Source organism: Hordeum vulgare, chromosome 7H (assembly GCF_904849725.1).
Source record: "Hordeum vulgare subsp. vulgare chromosome 7H, MorexV3_pseudomolecules_assembly, whole genome shotgun sequence".
NCBI lineage: Eukaryota > Viridiplantae > Streptophyta > Magnoliopsida > Poales > Poaceae > Hordeum > Hordeum vulgare.
Window position 1 is genome coordinate 603,625,436 of NC_058524.1, and position 6,000 is coordinate 603,631,435.

The following is a 6,000-nucleotide window of genomic DNA, read 5'->3' on the forward strand; positions in this document are numbered from 1 at the left end:
CCTAGCCTTTTGCCGGGTGCTTTGTTCCGTTATTGCCGCCTTAGTTACCGGTTACCGGTGTTTAATTCCATAATGATCGCTCCTAACACGTTCGGGGTTGTTATGGGGACCCCCTCGATAAATCGCGTAGTGCTAAGGCTTGTCCGGCAGGACCCAATATTGGTTTTATTTGCTAATCACCTAATAACCTGCATAGGGAATAGCTACCCCGAGGAATTTAATCAACAACCCGGGCCAGTGCTCCTCATGAGTGTTGGTCCAATCACCTAGCAGTCGGCAAGACCACCCCAGGGAAACTTGAGGTTTGGTCCTTGTCCACTTTGCATAGACGGTGTTGTCCTGAGACTGAGATACACGGCTCTTATCGGGTCGTCGACACACCGGGAGGTCCTGCTAGCCTTGCCTTACCTTAGCGGTATATCTTGCGTATAGGAATCCCAGTGAAGCTTTGGTTTCCCCCAGAGTTGAGGTTTTCCTCTAAGGAATCCGACGAGATCACGAGATTCGTGATAGAGGATGCCTTTGCGGCCTGTGTTCGTTTGTGATGAACTAGTTGGAGCACCCCTGCAGGGTTTAATCTTTCGGAAAGCCGTGCCCGCGGTTATGTGGCAACTTGGAATATTTTGTTAACATCCGGTATTAGAGAACTTAAACATAAGCTAATAAAATTTTCAATGGCGTGTGTAACCGTGACTGTCCCCTCGAAGATCTCTCTTCGATCGGGAACACGGTGGGGTTATGAATGCCGTAGGTAGGTGTTCAGGATCACTTAGTGATCAAGTAATCCCGACCGCTAGTGTAGACCACCTTCACAATTTCTTTACGTAAGTTAGCCACTAAATCAAGCTTAGGATGCTGCAGCCTTATACACTTCACCCTAACCCACCTAATAACTTGACTAGTTCTGGCACCATGGTCTTAGATTGCTGAGTCCCCGTGGCTCACGGATTCCTCCGAAACTCCCAACAGGTACAGGTACCCCAGAGACGGATGATCCCGACGGCACTCAGCTGGCGTGGCAGTACGACGAGGAGACAGACCGCCTCTACGTGAACTATCCAGAGGACTGAGGCGTGGTCGTGATCGTGGGCCTGCAGGCAGGGTAGCATAGCATTTTCATGTTTTGTAGTCCGTAGCGGAACTACCTTGTTTGTGTGTGTGATGTACTCTGAGTTATTAATGAGAAGACAGTTGAATCTCGAATTGTCTACTTTTATTATTATTTGTGCTATGTTACTTGCTTGCGAAACGCTTAGATGCGCTTCTTTCCTATTCGGGGGCCTTGACCCCCAGATCGGAAAGGACCGCATCTTGTTCGTTACATTCCTGCTTTACTATTTTCTTGGTCTGTAAAAAATATAGTATTTTATTTTCTCGTTTTCTGTTTCGTTTTTCTTTTCCTTTTGAAATTAAATTTTTATTATGGTTTTTCTTCCGGTTTTTATGTTTACTTTTTATGTTTTTTTATGTGTATTATACAACGATTCCTCTGTGTATTACAAATTTTTTAATTGCATACTTAAGGAAATGTTCACTTTATATTAAGAACATGTTAAACGTATTTTTTTAAATGTTCATTGTGTATTTAAGAATTTGCCAGCATATATCACAAAAATTTTAATGTAAAAAGTTGTTCAGTATCTACCGTAATACTTTTCAGTGTGTATTTAATAAATATTCGTAATTTCAAAAGAAAATAGTTATTTTCAACTTTTGTTCATTTGTTTCCAAAACAAATCATGTTTAAATGTTTGTTTAAATTTTGAAAAAAAAAATCACGGTTCAAACATTATTTGCACTTTTAAAAAATGGTTAAAGTTGATTTTATTTAAAAAAAAACATACTTGCTGCTCAAGTTAGTACTTTATAAGCTTAGTTTTTCGTCTTATCGATTATCAGTCGGTAGCTTGACTTGACTAGCAACGTTGCTCTCTAGTGTGAAGTCGGGAGTTGGACTCGATACCCAAGCTAATGATTTCATGACATTTTTCCATTCGGTTGATGCGTGTGAATGGACCGGCCTGTTATCGCGCCCCTTTGGCGAATCCTGATCTATTTGACGCCAGATAATTACTTTGCTAAATCTGAATGAGTAGCAATGTAAATGTTACGGACAATTTCTTTGCTAAGTTTACATGTTGAAGGACATGGTATCTCTTGCATGAATCCGCCGGATATGGATGCAAATACAGATGTTGGTCAACCAGATATCAGGCAAATGTGGATTATTTGGCAATTTTCACAGGTTAGTCAAAGGTTATCCAATATATTCAGCCCTTGACAAGCTCAATACCAAATTAGCCAACAAATTAGAATCGCCGCATATAAATCGTTACAGTATTGGTGTGTGTATCACTTCAAGTTCTCGACCACTCTCTGTTGTTGTGTGGTTGGATAAAATGTTGTGTTCATATTATTTTTATACTAGATATAAAATCATGTCTTGTTGCTTGTATGACTCGATATTTTTTGTCTGTTTTCACTCCTAATCTGCAATTCGATAAAATCCCCATTCGAATCCACATCCATCACTATCTGCTCCGCTCTGAATTCGACAAAAATATATGGTAAAGAATATGCAAAAATCATTATCCAATCCTATCGGTTTACATCCCTAAGTAGGAGCTCTTTCACGGGAGAGAGCGGCCAGCCGACGCATCTCCAGTGTTGGACGAAGACGACCCTCTGTTTTGAGAGAGAGAAGGAACAAAACGAAGCAGGGGACGCAAAAATCTGAAGAATCCTCCCCGGGAGAGTGAGGTGGGCCGGTTCACGTACGGTCTTTTTCGGTCTCTGGCAGCTGCTTAGATTTATTTTTCTTTTTGCTAGCTTTATATTTCTTATTTTTCTCTTTCTTTATTTAGATTTGTTTTTTCTTCTCATTTTTTTTATTTTAGCTTTTATTCTCCTTTTTGGGTGTTATACAAAGAGTTCACGATGTGTTACCAAAATGTTCACGGTATATTTAGTAAAATTTTCACTGAATATTAAGAAAATGCACAACGTATTTTTTAGTATGTTCACCGTGTATTTAATAATTCAGTGTATATCATAAAAATGTTCAAGGTGTGTTTAATTTGTTTCAGCATATATCACAATAATTTTCAATGGTTATTTAATAATTGTTCAGCACATATTACAAAAATGTTCAATGCATATTTAAAAATTGTTCATCACATGTAAAAAATCAATAAATGTTTGGAATTCAAATTTTTTGTTCACATCTACAATTTTTGTTCTGTTTTTGAAAAAAAGAGGTTCTATAATTTTATTCAAATTTTGAAGTTCGTTCATTATTTCCAAACATTATTCACATGTTTGAAAAATAGTGTTCACATTTCTTCCAAGAAAAATTGAGTTTTTTTGAAAAGGAAACACAAACTTGCCACTCAACTTAGCACTTTGAGCTTAGTGTTTTATTTTACGGAACCACGGTCACTAAGTTGACTGGCAAGCAGTGCTGATCTCTAATGGTAGTCAGGAGTTCGACTCCACACCCGTTCTAACAATTTTGTGACATTTTTCATTTGGTCGACGCCTATGAATAGACCGGCCATTTATCGTGCCCCTTCACCAAAAGTTCGCATGCATCCAATGGAAAAAGGAATGTAAAATGTATAGATAAATTTCCTGCTAAATCCGCATCTGTTTTTAAAAATATGGTGTGTACTTGAATGAATCCGCCGGATATGATTGCGTATAGGGATTTTCATCAACCGAAAATTGCATCGTTCCAACCTGTGTCCGTCCCTCTGGTGTGCTTGCGACCGAGAAGAAGCCTTTTCTACACAGCTACGGTTCGGGGAAGAAGAAGAGGAGGGTTGCTGGCTGGTGAGAGATGAGGCGTGGAGGAAGACGATCCACTGTTTTTGAGAGAAGAAATAGAAGGAAGCAGGGGTGGCAAAATCTGAAGAATCCTCCCTGCCGACATAAGATGGGCTGGACCACGTTCTTTTTCCGTCGCTGGCTGCTGCTTAGTATTTTTCTATCTTTTTTCTCGTTTTCTGTTTTGGGTTTTTTCTTTCTCTTTTTCAGATTAGTTTGTTCTTATGGTTTTCTTCCGGTTTTTATGTTTATTTTGTACCCTATTTTTTGTGTATTATACAATGACTTCTCAGTGTATTACAAAAATATTGATCATACATTTAAGAAAATGTTCACTTTATATTAAGAAAATGTTAAACACATTTTTTAATGTTCATTGTGTATTTCAAAATTCTCTTTCGTATATTACAAAAAAAATCAATTCGTATTTATAAAATTGTCAGCTATACCAGAATACTTTTCAGCGTGTATTTAATAACAGTTAAGCGTACAGTACAAACAATGTTCAATGTATATACAAAATTCATTAAATGTTCGGAATATAAAAAAAAATAGCCCACCAGATTAGCCACCAGATTAGAATCGCCACATATCAATTGTTATCCTATTGATGTTACGACTTGAAGCTATTGACCAATCTCTAGTGTTATGTGGTTGGATAAAAGATTATGTTCATATTATTTTCATGCTAGAAATAAAATCATGTTCATTGCACGCATGACTCGATATTTTGTGTGTGTTTCCAATCCGAGTCCACTCTCTTTCCGCTCCGAATAAGTAAGTCAATAAAATCCGCATTCAAATACGCATCCTTCATAACTGTTCCGATGTGAATCTGACAAAAAAATGGTAAAGGATACGGGACAAGCATTATCCGATCCATTCTGATCCAGTGACATCCTTTTTTTTTTTAGTCTGAACACATTTACTTTATTAATCAATCATGTTCATAGACATACAAGAGAGGTTTTTTTGGGGGATGGGGGGGGGGGGGTGTGTGTTAGGGAGTGAGATCTTTCTGCCGAAACCTAACCCAATAGTTTGTCTAGCAAGGCTATATGCCTCTAAATTGGTGTCTCGCCCTTCAAAAATGAAAGATCATGTAGTGCAGTTTTCTCTAATTTTCTTTATGATTCCCGCATATGTACCACGTGTCCCTTGCTTGATATCATCGATAACTCCTTGAAAGTCTAACGCAACATTTGCAAAGGGCCAAAGACTCATGGCATGCCAAAACTTCAAGTGACGTCGGATCAATGGTGTCAGAGCATTAGATCGAAGAGGAGCCAAGATAAATGCCCGAAGAATCCCTGCAAACATTGCTATATGTTCCCTCACTAGACAAACGTCAGAACGCACAGTCAACATGGAGCTTTGCTATGCCTTGCGTGGTGGAAGACAAATTATGCAAGGTAGTCTCGTTGTTGTTGTGTTTGTTGTTTTGGATCGCTTTGGCTTACAATCGTTGCAGAGGAGAGAGCAGCCACCCCGCAGCTTAGGCCATGTTCGGTAATCCACCAGCTCCTGGAATCTGTGGAGCTGGGAAACTGCAGCTCCCTTAATTTAAACTACAGCTCCGCCAGCTCCGCTCCCGGAGTTGTGGAGCGGAGCGTCTCCGAACAGGGCCTTAGTGCTTGGCTTTGTTGGGCTTTGCCCATGCGGCCAGGTTGATTTCCTTTTATCGTTTATTTTTTCATTTTGTGTTTCAGCCAAATAATTCATTTTTCTTTTCTATTCATTTTCTGTTGAGCCAAACAATCCCGACAAACATGCCTCCCCTCACCCTCGCTCTGTCACTGGATGAGCGATTCGTATTGAATTATAACAAAGGAAGCATATCCAAGACATCTTATCCTAATTAGTTGGTGATTGATCCCTAGTGTAGGGCCCAGTTAGGCATGTCATTGGTGCACCACTGGTGGGAAGCGGATAACCCATCGGTGGAGGCTCAAGTGATGGCCAAAATAGCGTAAAACTCATCAATTATGTGTGCCCATCACAAGAGATTTACCTTCCGATTCTAAAAAAGAGATATACGTTCCAAAAGGGGCATGTAGTTACTTGACGAGATTTTGTACCCATAGATAATGGGTATATATACCCGCAAAAAATATGAGTAGGGCATCAATATGAAATTGCGTTCATGGGTAACACCATGGGCACCTTTTTCATAAG